General features: G+C 29.4%; 4 non-coding genes and 11 pseudogenes across 4 annotated transcripts; 6 read left to right on the plus strand and 9 right to left on the minus strand.

Moving 5' to 3' along the window:
* The first annotated feature begins 194 nt into the window (after window positions 1–194).
* Window positions 195–313, plus strand: LOC149672173 (5S ribosomal RNA; annotated as a pseudogene).
* A 137-nt stretch (window positions 314–450) lies between these two features.
* LOC149672174 (5S ribosomal RNA) lies at window positions 451–568 on the plus strand (annotated as a pseudogene).
* Window positions 569–688: 120 nt separating this feature from the next.
* On the plus strand, window positions 689–807 carry LOC149672175 (5S ribosomal RNA; annotated as a pseudogene).
* Window positions 808–944: 137 nt separating this feature from the next.
* Window positions 945–1,063, plus strand: LOC149672176 (5S ribosomal RNA; annotated as a pseudogene).
* A 120-nt stretch (window positions 1,064–1,183) lies between these two features.
* LOC149672177 (5S ribosomal RNA) lies at window positions 1,184–1,302 on the plus strand. Its single transcript, XR_016367422.1, has one exon. It is a non-coding gene; the product is annotated as a 5S ribosomal RNA (ribosomal RNA).
* Window positions 1,303–1,439: 137 nt separating this feature from the next.
* On the plus strand, window positions 1,440–1,558 carry LOC149672178 (5S ribosomal RNA). Its single transcript, XR_016367423.1, has one exon. It is a non-coding gene; the product is annotated as a 5S ribosomal RNA (ribosomal RNA).
* Window positions 1,559–1,981: 423 nt separating this feature from the next.
* On the minus strand, window positions 1,982–2,100 carry LOC149672179 (5S ribosomal RNA; annotated as a pseudogene).
* A 121-nt stretch (window positions 2,101–2,221) lies between these two features.
* LOC149672180 (5S ribosomal RNA) lies at window positions 2,222–2,340 on the minus strand (annotated as a pseudogene).
* Window positions 2,341–2,460: 120 nt separating this feature from the next.
* Window positions 2,461–2,579, minus strand: LOC149672181 (5S ribosomal RNA; annotated as a pseudogene).
* A 135-nt stretch (window positions 2,580–2,714) lies between these two features.
* LOC149672182 (5S ribosomal RNA) lies at window positions 2,715–2,833 on the minus strand (annotated as a pseudogene).
* A 373-nt stretch (window positions 2,834–3,206) lies between these two features.
* On the minus strand, window positions 3,207–3,325 carry LOC149672183 (5S ribosomal RNA; annotated as a pseudogene).
* Window positions 3,326–3,928: 603 nt separating this feature from the next.
* On the minus strand, window positions 3,929–4,047 carry LOC149672184 (5S ribosomal RNA). Its single transcript, XR_016367741.1, has one exon. It is a non-coding gene; the product is annotated as a 5S ribosomal RNA (ribosomal RNA).
* A 120-nt stretch (window positions 4,048–4,167) lies between these two features.
* Window positions 4,168–4,286, minus strand: LOC149672185 (5S ribosomal RNA). Its single transcript, XR_016367597.1, has one exon. It is a non-coding gene; the product is annotated as a 5S ribosomal RNA (ribosomal RNA).
* Window positions 4,287–4,422: 136 nt separating this feature from the next.
* On the minus strand, window positions 4,423–4,541 carry LOC149672186 (5S ribosomal RNA; annotated as a pseudogene).
* A 122-nt stretch (window positions 4,542–4,663) lies between these two features.
* LOC149672187 (5S ribosomal RNA) lies at window positions 4,664–4,766 on the minus strand (annotated as a pseudogene).
* Window positions 4,767–26,299: the final 21,533 nt, after the last annotated feature.

A 26,299-nucleotide genomic window follows, 5' to 3' on the forward strand; every position in this document is an offset into this window, starting at 1 on the left:
TTCTCCTCCGATCACCGAAGTTAAGCAGCGTCGAGCGCAGTCAGTACTTGGGAACACTGCGTGCCGTTGGCTTTTTCCTTTTTGTTTCCTCTTTTAAATTCCACCAGATATGAAAAAAGCAAACATATCTTCTTTTTGTTATTGTTTTATAAAGATGAACGTTAATTAAATTCAAATTATTAACTAGCACTCTGGGCAACGGCCATATCACGCTGAAAACACCGGTTCTTGTCCGATCACCGAAGTTAAGCAGCGTCGATCGCAGTCAGTACTTGCGAGGGAGACCACTTAGGAACACTGCGTGCCGTTGGCTTTTTCACTTTTTTTTCCTCTTTTAAATTCCAATAGATATGAAAAAACCAAACATTTTTTCTTTTTGTTATTGTTTTAAAAAGATAAAGGTTAATTTGTCTCACTTAATTTAAATTCGAATTATTAACTAGCACTCTCGCCAACGGCCATATCGCGCTGAAAACACCGGTTCTAGTCCTATAACGAAGATAAGCAGCGTCGAGCGCAGTCAGTACTTGGGAGGGAGACCACTTAGGAACACTGCGTGCCGTTGGTTTTTCACTTTTTTTCCACTTTTAAATTCCAATAGATATGAAAAAAGCACACATATCTTCTTTTTGTTATTGTTTTATAAAGATGAAGGTTAATTAAATTCAAATTATTAAATAGCACTCTGGGCAACGGCCATATCACGCTGAAAACACCGGTTCTTGTCCGATCACCGAAGTTAAGCAGCGTCGATCGCAGTCAGTACTTGCGAGGGAGACCACTTAGGAACACTGCGTGCCGTTGGCTTTTTCACTTTTTTTTCCTCTTTTAAATTCCAATAGATATGAAAAAACCAAACATTTTTTCTTTTTGTTATTGTTTTAAAAAGATAAAGGTTAATTTGTCTCACTTAATTTAAATTCGTATTATTAACTAGCACTCTCGCCAACGGCCATATCGCGCTGAAAACACCGGTTCTAGTCCTATCACCGAAGATAAGCAGCGTCGAGCGCAGTCAGTACTTGGGAGGGAGACCACTTAGGAACACTGCGTGACGTTGGTTTTTCACTTTTTTTCCACTTTTAAATTCCAATAGATATGAAAAAAGCAGACATATCTTCTTTTTGTTATTGTTCTATAAAGATGAAGGTTAATTAAATTCAAATTATTAAATAGAACTCTGGGCAACGGCCATATCACGCTGAAAACACCGGTTCTCGTCCGATCACCGAAGTTAAGCAGCGTCGAGCGCAGTCAGTACTTGGGAGGGAGACCACTTAGGAACACTGCGTGCCGTTGGCTTTTTCACTTTTTTTTCCTCTTTTAAATTCCAATAGATATGAAAAAAGCAAACATATTTTCTTTTTGTTATTGTTTTAAAAAGATGATGGTTAATTTGTCTCACTTAATTTAAATTCGAATTATTATCTAGCACTCTCGGCAACGGCCATATCACGCTGAAAACACCGGTTCTCGTCCGATCACCGAAGTTAAGCAGCGTCGAGCGCAGTCAGTACTTGGGAGGGAGACCACTTAGGAACACTGCGTGCCGTTGGCTTTTTCACTTTTTTTTCCACTTTTATATACAAGAACCGGTGTTTTCAGCGTGATATGGCCGCTGCCGAGAGTGCTATTTAATAATTTGAATTTAATTAACCTTCATCTTTATAAAACAATAACAAAAAGAAGATATGGTTGCTTTTTTATATCTGGTGGAATTTAAAAGAGGAAACAAAATTGAAAAAGCCAACGGCACGCAGAGTTTCCAAGTACTGACTGCGCTCGACGCTGCTTAACTTCGGTGATAGGACTAGAACCGTGGTTTCAGCGTGATATGGCCGTCGCCGAGAGCGCTAGTTAATAATTCGAATATAAATTAAGTGAGACAAATTAACCTTCATCTTTTTAAAACAATAACAAAAAGAAAATATGTTTGCTTTTTTTAAATCTATTGGAATTTAAAAGTGGAAAAAAAGTGAAAAACCAACGGCACGCAGTGTTCCTAAGTGGTCTCCCTCCCAAATACTGACTGCGCTCGACGCTGCTTAACTTCGTTGATCGGACGAGAACCAGTGTTTTCAGCGTGATATGGCCGTTGCCGAGAGTGCTATTTAATAATTTGAATTTAATTAACCTTCATCTTTATAAAACAATAACAAAAAGAAGATATGTTTGCTTTTTTCATATCTATTGGAATTTAAAAGTGGAAAAAAAAGTGAAAAACCAACGGCACCCAGTGTTCCTAAGTGGTCTCCCTCCCAAGTACTGACTGCGCTCGACGCTGCTTAACTTCGGTGATCGGACGAGAACCGGTGTTTTCAGCGTGATATGGCCGTTGCCCAGAGTGCTATTTAATAATTTGAATTTAATTAACCTTCATCTTTATAAAACAATAACAAAAAGAAGATATGTTTGCTTTTTTCATATCTATTGGAATTTAAAAGTGGAAAAAAAGTGAAAAACCAACGGCACGCAGTGTTCCTAAATTGTCTCCCTCCCAAGTACTGACTGCACTCGACGCTGCTTATCTTCGGTGATAGGACTAGAACCGGTGTTTTCAGCGCGATATGGCCGTTGGCGAGAGTGCTAGTTAATAATTCGAATTTAAATTAAGTGAGACAAATTAAGCTTCATCTTTTAAAACAATAACAAAAAGAAAATATGTTTGCTTTTTTGAAATTTATTGGAATATAAAAGTGGAAAAAAAGTGAAAAAGCCAACGGCACGCAGTGTTCCTAAGTGGTCTCTCTCCCAAGTACTGACTGCGCTCGACGCTGCTTAACTTCGGTGATCGGAGGAGAACCGGTGTTTTCAGCGTGATATGGCCGTTGCCCAGAGTGCTAATTAATAATTTGAATTTAATTAACCTTCATCTTTATAAAACAATAACAAAAAGATGATATGTTTGCTTTTTTCATATCTATTGGAATTTAAAAGTGGAAAAAAGTGAAAAACGAACGGCACGCAGTGTTCCTAAGTGGTCTGCCTCCCAAGTACTGACTGCGCTCGACGCTTCTTAACGTCGGTGAAACGACTAGAACCGGTGTTTTCAGCGCGATATAGCCGTTTCCGAGAGTGCTAGTTAATAATTCGAATTTAAATTAAGTGAGACAAATTAACCTTCATCTTTTTAAAACAGTAACAAAAAGAAAATAAGTTTGCTTTTTTCATATCTATTGGAATTTAAAAGTGGAAAAAAAGTGAAAAACCAACGGCACCCAGTGTTCCTAAGTGGTCTTCCTCCCAAGTACTGACTGCGCTCGACGCTGCTTAACTTCGGTGATCGGACGAGAACCGGTGTTTTCAGCGTGATATGGCCGTTGCCGAGAGTGCTATTTAATAATTTGAATTTAATTAACCTTCATCTTTATAAAACAATAACAAAAGGAAGATATGTTTGCTTTTTACATATCTGGTGGAATTTAAAAGAGGAAACAAAAAGGAAAAAGCCAAAGGCACGCAGTGTCCCCAAGTACAGACTGCGCTCGACGCTGCTTAACTTCGGTGATCGGACAAGAACCGTTTTTTTCAGCGTGATATGGCCGTTGCCGAGAGTGCTAGTTAATAATTCGAATTTAAGTTAAGTGAGACAAATTAAACATCATCTTTTTAAAACAATAACAAAAAGAAAATTATGTTTGGTTTTTTCATATCTGGTGGAATTTAAAAGAGGAAACAAAAGTGAAAAAGCCAACGGCACGCAGAGTTTCCAATTACTGACTGCGCTCGACGCTGCTTAACTTCGGTGATAGGACTAGAACCGGTGTTTTCAACGTGATATGGCCGTTTCCGAGAGTGTTAGTTAATAATTCGAATTTAAATTAAGTGAGACAAATTAACCTTCATCTTTTTAAAACAATAACAAAAAGAAAATAAGTTTGCTTTTTTCATATCTGTTGGAATTTAAAACAGGAAAAAAAAGTGAAAAAGCCAACGGCACGCAGTGTTCCCAAGTGGTCTGCCTCCCAAGTACTGACTGCGCTCGACGCTGCTTAACTTTGGTGATCGGACGAGAACCGGTGTTTTCAGCGTGATATGGCCGTTGCCGAGAGTGCTATTTAATAATTTGAATTTAATTAACCTTCGTCTTTATAAAACAATAACAAAAAGAAGATATGTTTGCTTTTTTCATATCTATTGGAATTTAAAAGTGGAAAAAAAGTGAAAAACCAACGGCACGCAGTGTTCCTAAGTGGTCTTCCTCCCAAGTACTGACTGCGCTCGACGCTGCTTAACTTCGGTGATCGGACGAGAACCGGTGTTTTCAGCGTGATATGGCCGTTGCTGAGATTGCTAGATAATAATTCGAATTTAAATTAAGTGAGACATATTGACCTTCATCTTTTTAAAACAATAACAAAAAGAAAATAAGTTTGCTTTTTTTCATATCTATTGGAATTTAAAAGAGGAAAAAAAATTAAAAGCCATCGGCACGCAGTGTTCCTAAGTGGTCTCCCTCCCGAGTACTGACTGCGCTCGACGCTGCTTAACTTCGGTGATCGGACGAGAACCGGTGTATTCAGCATGATATTGCCGTTGCCGAGAGTGCTACTTAATAATTTGAATTCAATTAAACTTCATCTTTATAAAAATATAAAAAAAAGAAGATATAATTGCTTTTTTCATATCTGGTGGAATTTAAAAGAGGAAACAAAAAGGGAAAAGCCAACGGCACGCTGTGTTCCCAAGTACTGACTGCGCTCGACGCTGCTTAACTTCGGTGAACGGACGAGAACCGGTGTTTTCAGCGTGATATGGCCGTTGCCGAGAGTTCCTTTTTGTTTCCTCTTTTAAAATCCACCAGATATGAAAAAAGCAAACATATCTTCTTTTTGTTATTGTTTTATAATGATGAAGTTTAATTGAATTCAAATTATTAATTTCAATGGTTATATTTTAAAATATAAATGTGCTTCTCTGGCCGAGAAACGTCGATTTTGAAAAATGTTATTAAAAATAAAGGTACATTTTTATCTATTGATCAATCGATATGAAATCACTTTTAATGAGTATTTTATAGGTAAATAAGCTGAATTCGGTCAAAAATTTGTCCAGAAAAAAATTCATTAAAAAGTGTACCGAAAAAATCGCATGTTTTTTTTCTTCAAGATACAAAATCCGTGACAACGATTTCTTATTGCCCCAGTAACACGAGTGTTCCGCGTTCGAGTCGGTTCGAGGTAGATTCGTCGGTTTATGGTCTAGTCGGTAGTTACGACTAAAATCCGACTCTTATCCAACTTCAGTTGCCAACTCCGCTTTGCAGTCGGCCGTGAGAACAATAAAATAGAGTTGGCTGGTAGTTGTATTTTAAGTCGGTTAATGTAATGAAGGATTAGGTCGGCTGCTCGACTCCTTACCAACTATCACGCGTTTCTATCAAATAAAAGATAACAATATGGGTCTTGAGGTCGACATATCCGACGGCCTACCGATCACACTGAAAATTTCAGATTTAGTTGTAATGAAGCTTCTTCCGCGTTTCAGTCGGTTCGAGGTAGATTCTTCGCTTTATGGCCTAGTCAGCACTTACGACTAAAGACCGCCTCTTATCCAACTTCAGATACCAGCTCTGCTTTGAAGTCGGCCGTGAGAACAAACAAATAGAGTTGGCTGATAGTTACATTTTATGTCGGTTGGTGTAAGAAAGGATTAGGTCGGCTGCTCAACTCCTTACCAACTAACATGGGTTTTTATCAAAATAACGAGATGATCGGTCGGCATATCCGACAACCTATCGATCATACTAAAGATTTCAGATTTTGTTATTTTAAGCATAAGAAAATAATATGTAGCTCAATATAAGTATGAAACTCTCCATTTAAGCCATATAAACAGCATTTTCTTCCATTGCAATTTGTAAAAAGTTTCTAATGCCACCTATTAAGAGCTTTTGGCGTTAAAAAGTTGAAAGTTTGTTTTGAAAATTTTCAAATTTTATATCGTAATTAAATAGTTAAAGGTCTTGAAATTATTATTATGATAATTATAACTGATCAAGTACATTGCAAAATTATCACAATAAATTAATAGATGGCGCGAGATTTTGACACTGGTACGAGGTAAGGAGTATCTTGTGTCTCTACTTGCGCGGCGATATTTCAACGGCCCATCGTGCCTTTCGCGGGCACCTTAGGTGGCGGCGATGGTTTCGCCCCCCTTTTACTCGTAGTACCGAAACTTCTCCCACGGGGCGTAAAAGCGTAAGCGCGTCAAATTTGGGAGCAAATGCTGTAGTATGAAAATGTACTACGATTCATACTTATAGGGAGCTATATATTATTTCTTATGTTTTAAGACAAATCAAAGATACTTGGATTTGTATTACAAACAAAACATAAAATAAAATTTTAGAATCAACAATATAGTGTAATATGCTTATTCACCTTGATATAAATATAAATCCCTCGTTTTAAGTATCATTTTAAAGTAACATTAAAGAAAATGTTACGGTTTACGGCCTATTTTAGCTTTCCCTTAAATTTACATAAGCCTTTAAAACCGTTTCCACGGTCAACTCACTGCTACTTCGTTTTTATCGGAGATAACTGCAGTGTACACTAACGTTAAGTGCAGTCATTCATGGCTATCTCCACTTTTCGTAAACCGCCCAAGGTGCGGAATTCGGTCCAATGGGACCTCCCTTCTTTGGTTTCGGTTAAATGGGATTTCGGTCCAATGGGAGGGAATCACCAGAGATACTTCGCAATATCTAAAGTAAAAGATCTCTAAACCGACCTTTAGAAAATTCTACAGCCGACCATTAACAATCCATCAAACCGACCGTAAACAATTCAAAAAGCCTACCATAAACAAATCGTAAAGCCGACCATAAACAATCCATAAAGCCGACCATAAACAAGTCGTAAAGCCGACCATAAACAAAATTAAGCCATAAAGCCTACCCTAAACAAGCCATAAAGCCGACCACAACCAAGCCATAAAGCCGACCGCAATTAGATTAATAATCCGACCATAACCCATTAACAAAGCCGACTTCTTGTTTGATAATGTAACAGCTGGCCACGCTTACTTTTTAGAGTCGGTTAAAGTGCTGGCAAAATTTCTATCCCGACCTCATTTTGGAAATCCCGAAAATTTTCCGTGCACGTTTGAAAAGGTTGGAAAACCGCCGGACCGACCCATTTTCGGGTAGGACATTTCGACTGTCAAAAGGAAAGTCTACCGACCATTTTGCGGCAGTATAGGGCAGTGTCGGTTGAATCTCGAGCCGACTCCGTTGGCCCAACGTCGATATTGCTACTGGGGTGGAAATTGAATTTTAACAGTTTTTTGGATGAATATCGTTATATTTGCTTGAATTAAAGCAAAAAGTACAAAAATAATGGTTTCAATGGTTATATTTTAAAATAGTGAAAAAATTCTCAAAATAGGCTTCTCTGGCCGAGAAACGTCGATTTTGAAAATGTAATTAAAAATCAAGGTTCAATTTTATTTATTGATCAATCGAGATGAAATCACATTTAATGAGTATTTTATAGGTAATAAAGCTGAATTCGGTCAAAAGTTTGTCCAGAAAAAAATGCATTCAAAAGTGTACCGAAAAAATCGCATGTTTTTTTTCTTCAAGATACAAAATCCGTGACAACGATTTCTTATTGGAAATTGAATTTTAACAGTTTTTTGTATGAATATCGTTATATTTGCTTGAATTAAAGCAAAAAGTACAAAAATAATGGTTTCAGTGGTTATATTTTAAAATAGTGAAAAAATTCTCAAAATGTGCTTCTCTGGCCGAGAAACGTCGATTTTGAAAATGTTATTAAAACTCGAGGTACATTTTTATTTATTGATCAATCGATATGAAATCACTTTTAATGAGTATTTTATAGGTAAATAAGCTGAATTCGGTCAAAAATTTGTCCAGAAAAAAATTCATTAAAAAGTGTACCGAAAAAATCGCATGTTTTTTTTCTTCAAGATACAAAATCCGTGACAACGATTTCTTATTGGAAATTGAATTTTAGCAGTTTTTTGGATGAATATCGTTATATTTGCTTGAATTAAAGCAAAAAGTGCAAAAATAATGGTTTCAATGGTTATATTTTAAAATAGTGAAAAAATTCTCAAAATGTTTTTCTCTGGCCGAGAAACGTCGATTTTGAAAATGTTATTAAAAATCGAGGTTCATTTTTATTTATTGATCAATCGAAAAGAAATCACTTTTAATGAGTATTTTATAGGTAATTTATTTGAATTCGGTCAAACATTTGTCCAGAGAAAAATGCATTAAAAAGTGTACCGAAAAAATCGCATGTTTTTTTTCTTCAAGATACAAAATCCGTGACAACGATTTCTTATTGAAAATTGAAATTGAACAGTTTTTTGAATGAATATCGTTATATTTGCTTGAATTAAAGCAAAAAGTACAAAAATAGTGGTTTCAGTGGTTATATTTTAAAATAGTGAAAAAAATCTCAAAATGTGCTTCTCTGGCCGAGAAACGTCGATTTTGAAAATGTTATTAAAAATAAAGGTACATTTTTATTTATTGATCAATCGATATGAAATAACTTTTAATGAGTATTTTATAGGTAAATAAGCTGAATTCGGTCAAAAATTTGTCCAGAAAAAAATGCATTCAAAAGTGTACCGAAAAAATCGCATATTTTTTTCTTCAAGATACAAAATCCGTGACAACGATTTCTTATTGGAAATTGAATTTTAGCAGTTTTTTGGATGAATATCGTTATATTTGCTTGAATTAAAGCAAAAAGTGCAAAAATAATGGTTTCAATGGTTATATTTTAAAATAGTGAAAAAATTCTCAAAATGTTTTTCTCTGGCCGAGAAACGTCGATTTTGAAAATGTTATTAAAAATCGAGGTTCATTTTTATTTATTGATCAATCGAAATGAAATCACTTTTAATGAGTATTTTATAGGTAATTTATTTGAATTCGGTCAAACATTTGTCCAGAAAAAATGCATTAAAAAGTGTACCGAAAAAATCGCATGTTTTTTTTCTTCAAGATACAAAATCCGTGACAACGATTTCTTATTGAAAATTGAATTTGAACAGTTTTTTGAATGAATATCGTTATATTTGCTTGAATTAAAGCAAAAAGTACAAAAATAGTGGTTTCAGTGGTTATATTTTAAAATAGTGAAAAAAATCTCAAAATGTGCTTCTCTGGCCGAGAAACGTCGATTTTGAAAATGTTATTAAAAATAAAGGTACATTTTTATTTATTGATCAATCGATATGAAATAACTTTTAATGAGTATTTTATAGGTAATAAAGCTGAATTCGGTCAAAAGTTTGTCCAGAAAAAAATGCATTCAAAAGTGTACCGAAAAAATCGCATGTTTTTTTTCTTCAAGATACAAAATCCGTGACAACGATTTCTTATTGGAAATTGAATTTTAACAGTTTTTTCTATGAATATCGTTATATTTGCTTGAATTAAAGCAAAAAGTACAAAAATAATGGTTTCAGTGGTTATATTTTAAAATAGTGAAAAAATTCTCAAAATGTGCTTCTCTGGCCGAGAAACGTCGATTTTGAAAATGTTATTAAAACTCGAGGTACATTTTTATTTATTGATCAATCGATATGAAATCACTTTTAATGAGTATTTTATAGGTAAATAAGCTGAATTCGGTCAAAAATTTGTCCAGAAAAAAATTCATTAAAAAGTGTACCGAAAAAATCGCATGTTTTTTTTCTTCAAGATACAAAATCCGTGACAACGATTTCTTATTGGAAATTGAATTTTAGCAGTTTTTTGGATGAATATCGTTATATTTGCTTGAATTAAAGCAAAAAGTGCAAAAATAATGGTTTCAATGGTTATATTTTAAAATAGTGAAAAAATTCTCAAAATGTTTTTCTTTGGCCGAGAAACGTCGATTTTGAAAATGTTATTAAAAATCGAGGTTCATTTTTATTTATTGATCAATCGAAATGAAATCACTTTTAATGAGTATTTTATAGGTAATTTATTTGAATTCGGTCAAACATTTGTCCAGAAAAAAATGCATTAAAAAGTGTACCGAAAAAATCGCATGTTTTTTTTCTTCAAGATACAAAATCCGTGACAACGATTTCTTATTGAAAATTGAATTTGAACAGTTTTTTGAATGAATATCGTTATATTTGCTTGAATTAAAGCAAAAAGTACAAAAATAGTGGTTTCAGTGGTTATATTTTAAAATAGTGAAAAAAATCTCAAAATGTGCTTCTCTGGCCGAGAAACGTCGATTTTGAAAATGTTATTAAAAATAAAGGTACATTTTTATTTATTGATCAATCGATATGAAATAACTTTTAATGAGTATTTTATAGGTAAATAAGCTGAATTCGGTCAAAAATTTGTCCAGAAAAAAATGCATTCAAAAGTGTACCGAAAAAATCGCATATTTTTTTCTTCAAGATACAAAATCCGTGACAACGATTTCTTATTGGAAATTGAATTTTAGCAGTTTTTTGGATGAATATCGTTATATTTGCTTGAATTAAAGCAAAAAGTGCAAAAATAATGGTTTCAATGGTTATATTTTAAAATAGTGAAAAAATTCTCAAAATGTTTTTCTCTGGCCGAGAAACGTCTATTTTGAAAATGTTATTAAAAATCGAGGTTCATTTTTATTTATTGATCAATCGAAATGAAATCACTTTTAATGAGTATTTTATAGGTAATTTATTTGAATTCGGTCAAACATTTGTCCAGAAAAAAATGCATTAAAAAGTGTACCGAAAAAATCGCATGTTTTTTTTCTTCAAGATACAAAATCCGTGACAACGATTTCTTATTGAAAATTGAATTTGAACAGTTTTTTGAATGAATATCGTTATATTTGCTTGAATTAAAGCAAAAAGTACAAAAATAGTGGTTTCAGTGGTTATATTTTAAAATAGTGAAAAAAATCTCAAAATGTGCTTCTCTGGCCGAGAAACGTCGATTTTGAAAATGTTATTAAAAATAAAGGTACATTTTTATTTATTGATCAATCGATATGAAATAACTTTTAATGAGTATTTTATAGGTAATAAAGCTGAATTCGGTCAAAAGTTTGTCCAGAAAAAAATGCATTCAAAAGTGTACCGAAAAAATCGCATGTTTTTTTTCTTCAAGATACAAAATCCGTGACAACGATTTCTTATTGGAAATTGAATTTTAACAGTTTTTTCTATGAATATCGTTATATTTGCTTGAATTAAAGCAAAAAGTACAAAAATAATGGTTTCAGTGGTTATATTTTAAAATAGTGAAAAAATTCTCAAAATGTGCTTCTCTGGCCGAGAAACGTCGATTTTGAAAATGTTATTAAAACTCGAGGTACATTTTTATTTATTGATCAATCGATAAGAAATCACTTTTAATGAGTATTTTATAGGTAATTTATTTGAATTCGGTCAAAAATTTGTCCAGAAAAAAATGTATTCAAAAGTGTACCGAAAAAATCGTATGTTTTTTTTCTTCAAGATACAAAATCCGTGACAACGATTTCTTATTGGAAATTGAATTTTAACAGTTTTTTGGATGAATATCGTTATATTTGCTTGAATTAAAGCAAAAAGTACAAAAAAATGGTTTCAGTGGTTATATTTGAAAATAGTGAAAAAATTCTCAAAATGTGCTTCTCTGGCCGAGAAACGTCGATTTTGAAAATGTAATTAAAAATCGAGGTTCAATTTTATTTATTGATCAATCGAGATGAAATCACTTTTAATGAGTATTTTATAGGTAATAAAGCTGAATTCGGTCAAAAATTTGTCCAGAAAAAAATTCATTAAAAAGTGTACCGAAAAAATCGCATGTTTTTTTTCTTCAAGATACAAAATCCGTGACAACGATTTCTAATTGAAAATTGAATTTTAACTGTTTTTTGGATGAATATCGTTATATTTGCTTGAATTAACGCAAAAAGTACAAAAATAATGGTTTCAATGGTTATAATTTAAAATAGTGAAAAAATTCTCAAAATGTTTTTCTCTGGCCGAGAAACGTCGATTCTGAAAATGTTATTAAAAATCGAGGTACATTTTTATTTATTGATCAATCGATATGAAATCACTTTTAATGAGTATTTTATAGGTAAATAAGCTGAATTCGGTCAAAAATTTGTCCAGAAAAAAATTCATTCAAAAGTGTACCGAAAAAATCGCATGCTTTTTTTCTTCAAGATACAAAATCCGTGACAACGATTTCTTATTGGAAATTGAATTTTAACAGTTTTTTGTATGAATATCGTTATATTTGCTTGAATTAAAGCAAAAATTACAAAAATAATGGTTTCAATGGTTATATTTTAAAATAAAGAAAAAATTCTCAAAATGTTTTTTCTCTGGCCGAGAAACGTCGATTTTGAAAATGTTATTAAAAATCGAGGTTCATTTTTATTTATTGATCAATCGAAATGAAATCACTTTTAATGAGTATTTTATAGGTAATTTATTTGAATTCGGTCAAACATTTGTCCAGAAAAAAATGCATTAAAAAGTGTACCGAAAAAATCGCATGTTTTTTTTCTTCAAGATACAAAATCCGTGACAACGATTTCTTATTGAAAATTGAATTTGAACAGTTTTTTGAATGAATATTGTTACATTTGCTTGAATTAAAGCAAAAAGTACAAAAATAGTGGTTTCAGTGGTTATATTTTAAAATAGTGAAAAAAATCTCAAAATGTGCTTCTCTGGCCGAGAAACGTCGATTTTGAAAATGTTATTAAAAATAAAGGTACATTTTTATTTATTGATCAATCGATATGAAATAACTTTTAATGAGTATTTTATAGGTAAATAAGCTGAATTCGGTCAAAAATTTGTCCAGAAAAAAATGCATTCAAAAGTGTACCGAAAAAATCGCATATTTTTTTCTTCAAGATACAAAATCCGTGACAACGATTTCTTATTGGAAATTGAATTTTAGCAGTTTTTTGGATGAATATCGTTATATTTGCTTGAATTAAAGCAAAAAGTGCAAAAATAATGGTTTCAATGGTTATATTTTAAAATAGTGAAAAAATTCTCAAAATGTTTTTCTCTGGCCGAGAAACGTCTATTTTGAAAATGTTATTAAAAATAAAGGTACATTTTTATTTATTGATCAATCGATATGAAATAACTTTTAATGAGTATTTTATAGGTAATAAAGCTGAATTCGGTCAAAAGTTTGTCCAGAAAAAAATGCATTCAAAAGTGTACCGAAAAAATCGCATGTTTTTTTTCTTCAAGATACAAAATCCGTGACAACGATTTCTTATTGGAAATTGAATTTTAACAGTTTTTTCTATGAATATCGTTATATTTGCTTGAATTAAAGCAAAAAGTACAAAAATAATGGTTTCAGTGGTTATATTTTAAAATAGTGAAAAAATTCTCAAAATGTGCTTCTCTGGCCGAGAAACGTCGATTTTGAAAATGTTATTAAAACTCGAGGTACATTTTTATTTATTGATCAATCGATAAGAAATCACTTTTAATGAGTATTTTATAGGTAATTTATTTGAATTCGGTCAAAAATTTGTCCAGAAAAAAATGTATTCAAAAGTGTACCGAAAAAATCGTATGTTTTTTTTCTTCAAGATACAAAATCCGTGACAACGATTTCTTATTGGAAATTGAATTTTAACAGTTTTTTGGATGAATATCGTTATATTTGCTTGAATTAAAGCAAAAAGTACAAAAAAATGGTTTCAGTGGTTATATTTGAAAATAGTGAAAAAATTCTCAAAATGTGCTTCTCTGGCCGAGAAACGTCGATTTTGAAAATGTAATTAAAAATCGAGGTTCAATTTTATTTATTGATCAATCGAGATGAAATCACTTTTAATGAGTATTTTATAGGTAATAAAGCTGAATTCGGTCAAAAATTTGTCCAGAAAAAAATTCATTAAAAAGTGTACCGAAAAAATCGCATGTTTTTTTTCTTCAAGATACAAAATCCGTGACAACGATTTCTAATTGAAAATTGAATTTTAACTGTTTTTTGGATGAATATCGTTATATTTGCTTGAATTAACGCAAAAAGTACAAAAATAATGGTTTCAATGGTTATAATTTAAAATAGTGAAAAAATTCTCAAAATGTTTTTCTCTGGCCGAGAAACGTCGATTCTGAAAATGTTATTAAAAATCGAGGTACATTTTTATTTATTGATCAATCGATATGAAATCATTTTAATGAGTATTTTATAGGTAAATAAGCTGAATTCGGTCAAAAATTTGTCCAGAAAAAAATTCATTCAAAAGTGTACCGAAAAAATCGCATGCTTTTTTTCTTCAAGATACAAAATCCGTGACAACGATTTCTTATTGGAAATTGAATTTTAACAGTTTTTTGTATGAATATCGTTATATTTGCTTGAATTAAAGCAAAAATTACAAAAATAATGGTTTCAATGGTTATATTTTAAAATAAAGAAAAAATTCTCAAAATGTTTTTTCTCTGGCCGAGAAACGTCGATTTTGAAAATGTTATTAAAAATCGAGGTTCATTTTTATTTATTGATCAATCGAAATGAAATCACTTTTAATGAGTATTTTATAGGTAATTTATTTGAATTCGGTCAAACATTTGTCCAGAAAAAAATGCATTAAAAAGTGTACCGAAAAAATCGCATGTTTTTTTTCTTCAAGATACAAAATCCGTGACAACGATTTCTTATTGAAAATTGAATTTGAACAGTTTTTTGAATGAATATTGTTACATTTGCTTGAATTAAAGCAAAAAGTACAAAAATAGTGGTTTCAGTGGTTATATTTTAAAATAGTGAAAAAATTCTCAAAATGTGCTTCTCTGGCAGAGAAAAGTCGATTTTGAAAATGTTATTAAAAATAAAGGTACATTTTTATCTATTGATCAATCGATATGAAATCACTTTTAATGAGTATTTTATAGGTAAATAAGCTGAATTCGGTCAAAAATTTGTCCAGAAAAAAAATTCATTAAAAAGTGTACCGAAAAAATCGCATGTTTTTTTTCTTCAAGATACAAAATCCGTGACAACGATTTCTTATTGGAAATTGAATTTTAACAGTTTTTTGGATGAATATCGTTATATTTGCTTGAATTAAAGCAAAAAGTACAAAAATAATGGTTTCAATGGTTATATTTTAAAATAGTGAAAAAATTCTCAAAATGTTTTTCTCTGGCCGAGAAACGTCGATTTTGAAAATGTTATTAAAAATCGAGGTTCAATTTTATTTATTGATCAATCGAGATGAAATCACTTTTAATGAGTATTTTATAGGTAATAAAGCTGAATTCGGTCAAAAGTTTGTCCAGAAAAAAATGCATTCAAAAGTGTACCGAAAAAATGGCATGTTTTTTTTCTTCAAGATACTAAATCCGTGACAACGATTTCTTATTGAAAATTGAATTTGAACAATTTTTTGAATGAATATCGTTATATTTAATTGAATTAAAGCAAAAAGTACAAAAATAGTGGTTTCAATGGTTATATTTTAAAATAGTGAAAAAATTCTCAAAATGTTTTTCTCTGGCCGAGAAACGTCGATTTTCAAAATATTATTAAAAATCGAGGTTCATTTTTATTTATTGAACAATCGAAATGAAATCACTTTTAGTGAGTATTTTATAGGTAATTAATTTGAATTCGGTCAAATATTTGTCCAGAAAAAAATGCATTAAAAAGTTTACTGAAAAAATCGCATGTTTTTTTCTTCAAGATGCAAAATCCGTGACAACGATTTCTTATTGAAAATTGAATTTGAACAGTTTTTTGAATGAATATCGTTATATTTGCTTGAATTAAAGCAAAAAGAACAAAAATAGTGGTTTCAGTGGTTATATTTTAAAATAGTGAAAAAATTCTCAAAATGTGCTTCTCTGGCCGAGAAACGTCGATTTTGAAAATGTTATTAAAAATAAAGGTACATTTTTATTTATTGATCAATCGATATGAAATCACTTTTAATGAGTATTTTATAGGTAATTTATTTGAATTCGGTCAAACATTTGTCCAGAAAAAAATGCATTAAAAAGTGTACCGAAAAAATCGCATGTTTTTTTTCTTCAAGATACAAAATCCGTGACAACGATTTCTTATTGAAAATTGAATTTGAACAGTTTTTTGAATGAATATTGTTACATTTGCTTGAATTAAAGCAAAAAGTACAAAAATAGTGGTTTCAGTGGTTATATTTTAAAATAGTGAAAAAATTCTCAAAATGTGCTTCTCTGGCAGAGAAAAGTCGATTTTGAAAATGTTATTAAAAATAAATGTACATTTTTATCTATTGATCAATCAATATGAAATCACTTTTAATGAGTATTATATAGGTAAATAAGCTGAATTCGGTCAAAAATTTGTCCAGAAAAAAAATTCATTAAAAAGTGTACCGAAAAAATCGCATGTTTTTTTTCTTCAAGATACAAAATCCGTGACAACGATTTCTTATTGGAAGTTGAATTTTAACAGTTTTTTGGATGAATATCGTTATATTTGCTTGAATTAAAGCAAAAAGTACAAAAATAATGGTTTCAATGGTTATATTTTAAAATAGTGAAACAATTCTCAAAATGTGCTTCTCTGGCCGATAAAAGGCGATTTTGAAAATGTAATTAAAAATCGAGGTTCATTTTTATTTATTGATCAATCGAAATGAAATCACTTTTAATGAGTATTTTATAGGTAATTTATTTGAATTCGGTCAAACATTTGTCCAGAAAAAAATGCATTAAAAAGTGTACCGAAAAAATCGCATGTTTTTTTTCTTCAAGATACAAAATCCGTGACAACGATTTCTTATTGAAAATTGAATTTGAACAGTTTTTTGAATGAATATTGTTACATTTGCTTGAATTAAAGCAAAAAGTACAAAAATAGTGGTTTCAGTGGTTATATTTTAAAATAGTGAAAAAATTCTCAAAATGTGCTTCTCTGGCAGAGAAAAGTCGATTTTGAAAATGTTATTAAAAATAAATGTACATTTTTATCTATTGATCAATCAATATGAAATCACTTTTAATGAGTATTATATAGGTAAATAAGCTGAATTCGGTCAAAAATTTGTCCAGAAAAAAAATTCATTAAAAAGTGTACCGAAAAAATCGCATGTTTTTTTTCTTCAAGATACAAAATCCGTGACAACGATTTCTTATTGGAAGTTGAATTTTAACAGTTTTTTGGATGAATATCGTTATATTTGCTTGAATTAAAGCAAAAAGTACAAAAATAATGGTTTCAATGGTTATATTTTAAAATAGTGAAACAATTCTCAAAATGTGCTTCTCTGGCCGATAAAAGGCGATTTTGAAAATGTAATTAAAAATCAAGGTTCAATTTTATTTATTGATCAATCGAGATGAAATCACTTTTAATGAGTATTTTATAGGTAATAAAGCTGAATTCGGTAAAAATTTGTCCAGAAAAAAATGCATTCAAAAGTGTACCGAAAAAATCGCATGTTTTTTTTCTTCAAGATTCAAAATCCGTGACAACGATTTCTTATTGGAAATTGAATTTTAGCAGTTTTTTGGATGAATATCGTTATATTTGCTTGAATTAAAGCAAAAAGTACAAAAATAATGGTTTCAATGGTTATATTTTAAAATAGTGAAAAAATTCTCAAAATGTTTTTTTCTGGCCGAGAAACGTCGATTCTGAAAATGTTATTAAAAATCGAGGTACATTTTTATTTATTGATCAATCGATATGAAATCACTTTTAATGAGTATTTTATAGGTAAATAAGCTGAATTCGGTCAAAAATTTGTCCAGAAAAAAATTCATTCAAAAGTGTACCGAAAAAATCGCATGCTTTTTTTCTTCAAGATACAAAATCCGTGACAACGATTTCTTATTGGAAATTGAATTTTAACAGTTTTTTGTATGAATATCGTTATATTTGCTTGAATTAAAGCAAAAATTACAAAAATAATGGTTTCAATGGTTATATTTTAAAATAAAGAAAAAATTCTCAAAATGTTTTTCTCTGGCCGAGAAACGTCGATTTTGAAAATGTTATTAAAAATCGAGGTTCATTTTTATTTATTGATCAATCGAATTGAAATCACTTTTAGTGAGTATTTTATAGGTAATTAATTTGAATTCGGTCAAATATTTGTCCAGAAAAAAATGCATTAAAAAGTTTACTGAAAAAATCGCATGTTTTTTTTCTTCAAGATGCAAAATCCGTGACAACGATTTCTTATTGAAAATTGAATTTGAACAGTTTTTTGAATGAATATCGTTATATTTGCTTGAATTAAAGCAAAAAGAACAAAAATAGTGGTTTCAGTGGTTATATTTTAAAATAGTGAAAAAATTCTCAAAATGTGCTTCTCTGGCCGAGAAACGTCGATTTTGAAAATGTTATTAAAAATAAAGGTACATTTTTATTTATTGATCAATCGATATGAAATCACTTTTAATGAGTATTTTATAGGTAAATAAGCTGAATTCGGTCAAAAATTTGTCCAGAAAAAAATTCATTCAAAAGTGAACCGAAAAAATCGCATGCTTTTTTTCTTCAAGATACAAAATCCGTGACAACGATTTCTTATTGGAAATTGAATTTTAACAGTTTTTTGTATGAATATCGTTGTATTTGCTTGAATTAAAGCAAAAATTACAAAAATAATGGTTTCAATGGTTATATTTTAAAATAAAGAAAAAATTCTCAAAAGGTTTTTCTCTGGCCGAGAAACGTCGATTTTGAAAATGTTATTAAAAATCGAGGTTCATTTTTATTTATTGATCAATCGAAATGAAATCACTTTTAATGAGTATTTTATAGGTAATTTATTTGAATTTGGTCAAACATTTGTCCAGAAAAAAATGCATTAAAAAGTGTACCGAAAAAATCGCATGTTTTTTTTCTTCAAGATACAAAATCCGTGACAACGATTTCTTATTGAAAATTGAATTTGAACAGTTTTTTGAATGAATATTGTTACATTTGCTTGAATTAAAGCCAAAGGTACAAAAATAGTGGTTTCAGTGGTTATATTTTAAAATAGTGAAAAAATTCTCAAAATGTGCTTCTCTGGCAGAGAAAAGTCGATTTTGAAAATGTTATTAAAAATAAAGGTACATTTTTATCTATTTATCAATCGATATTAAATCACTTTTAATGAGTATTTTATAGGTAAATAAGCTGAATTCGGTCAAAAATTTGTCCAGAAAAAAAATTCATTAAAAAGTGTACCGAAAAAATCGCATGTTTTTTTTCTTCAAGATACAAAATCCGTGACAACGATTTCTTATTGGAAATTGAATTTTAACAGTTTTTTGGATGAATATCGTTATATTTGCTTGAATTAAAGCAAAAAGTACAAAAATAATGGTTTCAATGGTTATATTTTAAAATAGTGAAAAAATTCTCAAAAATGTGCTTCTCTGGCCGAGAAACGTCGATTTTGAAAATGTTATTAAAAATCGAGGTTCAATTTTATTTATTGATCAATCGAGATGAAATCACTTTTAATGAGTATTTTATAGGTAATAAAGCTGAATTCGGTCAAAAGTTTGTCCAGAAAAAAATGCATTCAAAAGTGTACCGAAAAAATGGCATGTTTTTTTTCTTCAAGATACAAAATCCGTGACAACGATTTCTTATTGAAAATTGAATTTGAACAATTTTTTGAATGAATATCGTTATATTTAATTGAATTAAAGCAAAAAGTACAAAAATAGTGGTTTCAATGGTTATATTTTAAAATAGTGAAAAAATTCTCAAAATGTTTTTCTCAGGCCGAGAAACGTCGATTTTCAAAATATTATTAAAAATCGAGGTTCATTTTTATTTATTGAACAATCGAAATGAAATCACTTTTAGTGAGTATTTTATAGGTAATTAATTTGAATTCGGTCAAATATTTGTCCAGAAAAAAATGCATTAAAAAGTTTACTGAAAAAATCGCATGTTTTTTTTTCTTCAAGATGCAAAATCCGTGACAACGATTTCTTATTGAAAATTGAATTTGAACAGTTTTTTGGATGAATATCGTTATATTTGCTTGAATTAACGCAAAAAGTACAAAAATAATGGTTTCAATGGTTATAATTTAAAATAGTGAAAAAATTCTCAAAATGTGCTTCTCTGGCCGAGAAACGTCGATTCTGAAAATGTTATTAAAAATCGAGGTACATTTTTATTTATTGATCAATCGATATGAAATCACTTTTAATGAGTATTTTATAGGTAAATAAGCTGAATTCGGTCAAAAATTTGTCCAGAAAAAAATGCATTCAAAAGTGTACCGAAAAAATCGCATGTTTTTTTTCTTCAAGATTCAAAATCCGTGACAACGATTTCTTATTGGAAATTGAATTTTAGCAGTTTTTTGGATGAATATCGTTATATTTGCTTGAATTAAAGCAAAAAGTACAAAAATAATGGTTTCAATGGTTATATTTTAAAATAGTGAAAAAATTCTCAAAATGTTTTTCTCTGGCCGAGAAACGTCGATTCTGAAAATGTTATTAAAAATCGAGGTACATTTTTATTTATTGATCAATCGATATGAAATCACTTTTAATGAGTATTTTATAGGTAAATAAGCTGAATTCGGTCAAAAATTTGTCCAGAAAAAAATTCATTCAAAAGTGTACCGAAAAAATCGCATGCTTTTTTCTTCAAGATACAAAATCCGTGACAACGATTTCTTATTGGAAATTGAATTTTAACAGTTTTTTGTATGAATATCGTTATATTTGCTTGAATTAAAGCAAAAATTACAAAAATAATGGTTTCAATGGTTATATTTTAAAATAAAGAAAAAATTCTCAAAATGTTTTTCTCTGGCCGAGAAACGTCGATTTTGAAAATGTTATTAAAAATCGAGGTTCATTTTTATTTATTGATCAATCGAAATGAAATCACTTTTAATGAGTATTTTATAGGTAATTTATTTGAATTCGGTCAAACATTTGTCCAGAAAAAAATGCATTAAAAAGTGTACCGAAAAAATCGCATGTTTTTTTTCTTCAAGATACAAAATCCGTGACAACGATTTCTTATTGAAAATTGAATTTGAACAGTTTTTTGAATGAATATTGTTACATTTGCTTGAATTAAAGCAAAAAGTACAAAAATAGTGGTTTCAGTGGTTATATTTTAAAATAGTGAAAAAATTCTCAAAATGTGCTTCTCTGGCAGAGAAAAGTCGATTTTGAAAATGTTATTAAAAATAAATGTACATTTTTATCTATTGATCAATCGATATGAAATCACTTTTAATGAGTATTATATAGGTAAATAAGCTGAATTCGGTCAAAAATTTGTCCAGAAAAAAAATTCATTAAAAAGTGTACCGAAAAAATCGCATGTTTTTTTTCTTCAAGATACAAAATCCGTGACAACGATTTCTTATTGGAAATTGAATTTTAACAGTTTTTTGGATGAATATCGTTATATTTGCTTGAATTAAAGCAAAAAGTACAAAAATAATGGTTTCAATGGTTATATTTTAAAATAGTGAAACAATTCTCAAAATGTGCTTCTCTGGCCGATAAAAGGCGATTTTGAAAATGTAATTAAAAATCAAGGTTCAATTTTATTTATTGATCAATCGAGATGAAATCACTTTTAATGAGTATTTTATAGGTAATAAAGCTGAATTCGGTAAAAATTTGTCCAGAAAAAAATGCATTCAAAAGTGTACCGAAAAATTCGCATGTTTTTTTTCTTCAAGATTCAAAATCCGTGACAACGATTTCTTATTGGAAATTGAATTTTAGCAGTTTTTTGGATGAATATCGTTATATTTGCTTGAATTAAAGCAAAAAGTACAAAAATAATGGTTTCAATGGTTATATTTTAAAATAGTGAAAAAATTCTCAAAATGTTTTTCTCTGGCCGAGAAACGTCGATTTTGAAAATGTTATTAAAAATCGAGGTTCAATTTTATTTATTGATCAATCGAGATGAAATCACTTTTAATGAGTATTTTATAGGTAACAAAGCTGAATTCGGTCAAAAGTTTGTCCAGAAAAAAATGCATTCAAAAGTGTACCGAAAAAATCGCATGTTTTTTTTCTTCAAGATACAAAATCCGTGACAACGATTTCTTATTGAAAATTGAATTTGAACAATTTTTTGAATGAATATCGTTATATTTAATTGAATTAAAGCAAAAAGTACAAAAATAGTGGTTTCAATGGTTATATTTTAAAATAGTGAAAAAATTCTCAAAATGTTTTTCTCTGGCCGAGAAACGTCGATTTTCAAAATATTATTAAAAATCGAGGTTCATTTTTATTTATTGAACAATCGAAATGAAATCACTTTTAGTGAGTATTTTATAGGTAATTAATTTGAATTCGGTCAAATATTTATCCAGAAAAAAATGCATTAAAAAGTTTACTGAAAAAATCGCATGTTTTTTTTCTTCAAGATGCAAAATCCGTGACAACGATTTCTTATTGAAAATTGAATTTGAACAGTTTTTTGAATGAATATCGTTATATTTGCTTGAATTAAAGCAAAAAGAACAAAAATAGTGGTTTCAGTGGTTATATTTTAAAATAGTGAAAAAATTCTCAAAATGTGCTTCTCTGGCCGAGAAACGTCGATTTTGAAAATGTTATTAAAAATAAAGGTACATTTTTATTTATTGATCAATCGATATGAAATCACTTTTAATGAGTATTTTATAGGTAATAAAGCTGAATTCGGTAAAAATTTGTCCAGAAAAAAAATGCATTCAAAAGTGTACCGAAAAAATCGCATGTTTTTTTTCTTCAAGATTCAAAATCCGTGACAATGATTTCTTATTGGAAATTGAATTTTAGCAGTTTTTTGGATGAATATCGTTATATTTGCTTGAATTAAAGCAAAAAGTACAAAAATAATGGTTTCAATGGTTATATTTTAAAATAGTGAAAAAATTCTCAAAATGTTTTTCTCTGGCCGAGAAACGTCGATTTTGAAAATGTTATTAAAAATCGAGGTTCAATTTTATTTATTGATCAATCGAGATGAAATCACTTTTAATGAGTATTTTATAGGTAATAAAGCTGAATTCGGTCAAAAGTTTGTCCAGAAAAAAATTCATTCAAAAGTGTACCGAAAAAATCGCATGTTTTTTTTCTTCAAGATACAAAATCCGTGACAACGATTTCTTATTGAAAATTGAATTTGAACAATTTTTTGAATGAATATCGTTATATTTAATTGAATTAAAGCAAAAAGTACAAAAATAGTGGTTTCAATGGTTATATTTTAAAATAGTGAAAAAATTCTCAAAATGTTTTTCTCTGGCCGAGAAACGTCGATTTTCAAAATATTATTAAAAATCGAGGTTCATTTTTATTTATTGAACAATCGAAATGAAATCACTTTTAGTGAGTATTTTATAGGTAATTAATTTGAATTCGGTCAAATATTTGTCCAGAAAAGAATGCATTAAAAAGTTTACTGAAAAAATCGCATGTTTTTTTTCTTCAAGATGCAAAATCCGTGACAACGATTTCTTATTGAAAATTGAATTTGAACAGTTTTTTGAATGAATATCGTTATATTTGCTTGAATTAAAGCAAAAAGAACAAAAATAGTGGTTTCAGTGGTTATATTTTAAAATAGTGAAAAAATTCTCAAAATGTGCTTCTCTGGCCGAGAAACGTCGATTTTGAAAATGTTATTAAAAATAAAGGTACATTTTTATTTATTGATCAATCGATATGAAATCACTTTTAATGAGTATTTTATAGGTAATAAAGCTGAATTCGGTAAAAATTTGTCCAGAAAAAAAATGCATTCAAAAGTGTACCGAAAAAATCGCATGTTTTTTTTCTTCAAGATTCAAAATCCGTGACAATGATTTCTTATTGGAAATTGAATTTTAGCAGTTTTTTGGATGAATATCGTTATATTTGCTTGAATTAAAGCAAAAAGTACAAAAATAATGGTTTCAATGGTTATATTTTAAAATAGTGAAAAAATTCTCAAAATGTTTTTCTCTGGCCGAGAAACGTCGATTTTGAAAATGTTATTAAAAATCGAGGTTCAATTTTATTTATTGATCAATCGAGATGAAATCACTTTTAATGAGTATTTTATAGGTAATAAAGCTGAATTCGGACAAAAGTTTGTCCAGAAAAAAATGCATTCAAAAGTGTACCGAAAAAATCGCATGTTTTTTTTCTTCAAGATACAAAATCCGTGACAACGATTTCTTATTGAAAATTGAATTTGAACAATTTTTTGAATGAATATCGTTATATTTAATTGAATTAAAGCAAAAAGTACAAAAATAGTGGTTTCAATGGTTATATTTTAAAATAGTGAAAAAATTCTCAAAATGTTTTTCTCTGGCCGAGAAACGTCGATTTTCAAAATATTATTAAAAATCGAGGTTCATTTTTATTTATTGATCAATCGAATTGAAATCACTTTTAGTGAGTATTTTATAGGTAATTAATTTGAATTCGGTCAAATATTTGTCCAGAAAAAAATGCATTAAAAAGTTTACTGAAAAAATCGCATGTTTTTTTTCTTCAAGATGCAAAATCCGTGACAACGATTTCTTATTGAAAATTGAATTTGAACAGTTTTTTGAATGAATATCGTTATATTTGCTTGAATTAAAGCAAAAAGAACAAAAATAGTGGTTTCAGTGGTTATATTTTAAAATAGTGAAAAAATTCTCAAAATGTGCTTCTCTGGCCGAGAAACGTCGATTTTGAAAATGTTATTAAAAATAAAGGTACATTTTTATTTATTGATCAATCGATATGAAATCACTTTTAATGAGTATTTTATAGGTAAATAAGCTGAATTCGGTCAAAAATTTGTCCAGAAAAAAATTCATTCAAAAGTGTACCGAAAAAATCGCATGCTTTTTTTCTTCAAGATACAAAATCCGTGACAACGATTTCTTATTGGAAATTGAATTTTAACAGTTTTTTGTATGAATATCGTTGTATTTGCTTGAATTAAAGCAAAAATTACAAAAATAATGGTTTCAATGGTTATATTTTAAAATAAAGAAAAAATTCTCAAAAGGTTTTTCTCTGGCCGAGAAACGTCGATTTTGAAAATGTTATTAAAAATCGAGGTTCATTTTTATTTATTGATCAATCGAAATGAAATCACTTTTAATGAGTATTTTATAGGTAATTTATTTGAATTCGGTCAAACATTTGTCCAGAAAAAAATGCATTAAAAAGTGTACCGAAAAAATCGCATGTTTTTTTTCTTCAAGATACAAAATCCGTGACAACGATTTCTTATTGAAAAATGAATTTGAACAGTTTTTTGAATGAATATTGTTACATTTGCTTGAATTAAAGCAAAAAGTACAAAAATAGTGGTTTCAGTGGTTATATTTTAAAATAGTGAAAAAATTCTCAAAATGTGCTTCTCTGGCAGAGAAAAGTCGATTTTGAAAATGTTATTAAAAATAAAGGTACATTTTTATCTATTGATCAATCGATATGAAATCACTTTTAATGAGTATTTTATAGGTAAATAAGCTGAATTCGGTCAAAAATTTGTCCAGAAAAAAAATTCATTAAAAAGTGTACCGAAAAAATCGCATGTTTTTTTTCTTCAAGATACAAAATCCGTGACAACGATTTCTTATTGGAAATTGAATTTTAACAGTTTTTTGGATGAATATCGTTATATTTGCTTGAATTAAAGCAAAAAGTACAAAAATAATGGTTTCAATGGTTATATTTTAAAATAGTGAAAAAATTCTCAAAATGTGCTTCTCTGGCCGAGAAACGTCGATTTTGAAAATGTAATTAAAAATCAAGGCTCAATTTTATTTATTGATCAATCGAGATGAAATCACTTTTAATGAGTATTTTATAGGTAATAAAGCTGAATTCGGTAAAAATTTGTCCAGAAAAATATGCATTCAAAAGTGTACCGAAAAAATCGCATGTTTTTTTTCTTCAAGATACAAAATCCGTGACAACGATTTCTTATTGGAAATTGAATTTTAGCAGTTTTTTGGATGAATATCGTTATATTTGCTTGAATTAAAGCAAAAAGTACAAAAATAATGGTTTCAATGGTTATATTTTAAAATAGTGAAAAAATTCTCAAAATGTTTTTCTCTGGCCGAGAAACGTCGATTTTGAAAATGTTATTAAAAATCGAGGTTCAATTTTATTTATTGATCTATCGAGATGAAATCACTTTTAATGAGTATATTATAGGTAATTAATTTGATCTGGTCAAAAATTTGTCCAGAAAAAAATGCATTCAAAAGTGTACCGAAAAAATCGCATGTTTTTTTTCTTCAAGATACAAAATCCGTGACAACGATTTCTTATTGAAAATTGAATTTGAACAGTTTTTTGAATGAATATCGTTATATTTGCTTGAATTAAAGCAAAAAGAACAAAAATAGTG

Source organism: Phalangium opilio, unplaced genomic scaffold, assembly GCF_054372755.1.
Source record: "Phalangium opilio isolate 3A_F unplaced genomic scaffold, DU_Popi_V2 ptg000054l_1, whole genome shotgun sequence".
NCBI lineage: Eukaryota > Metazoa > Arthropoda > Arachnida > Opiliones > Phalangiidae > Phalangium > Phalangium opilio.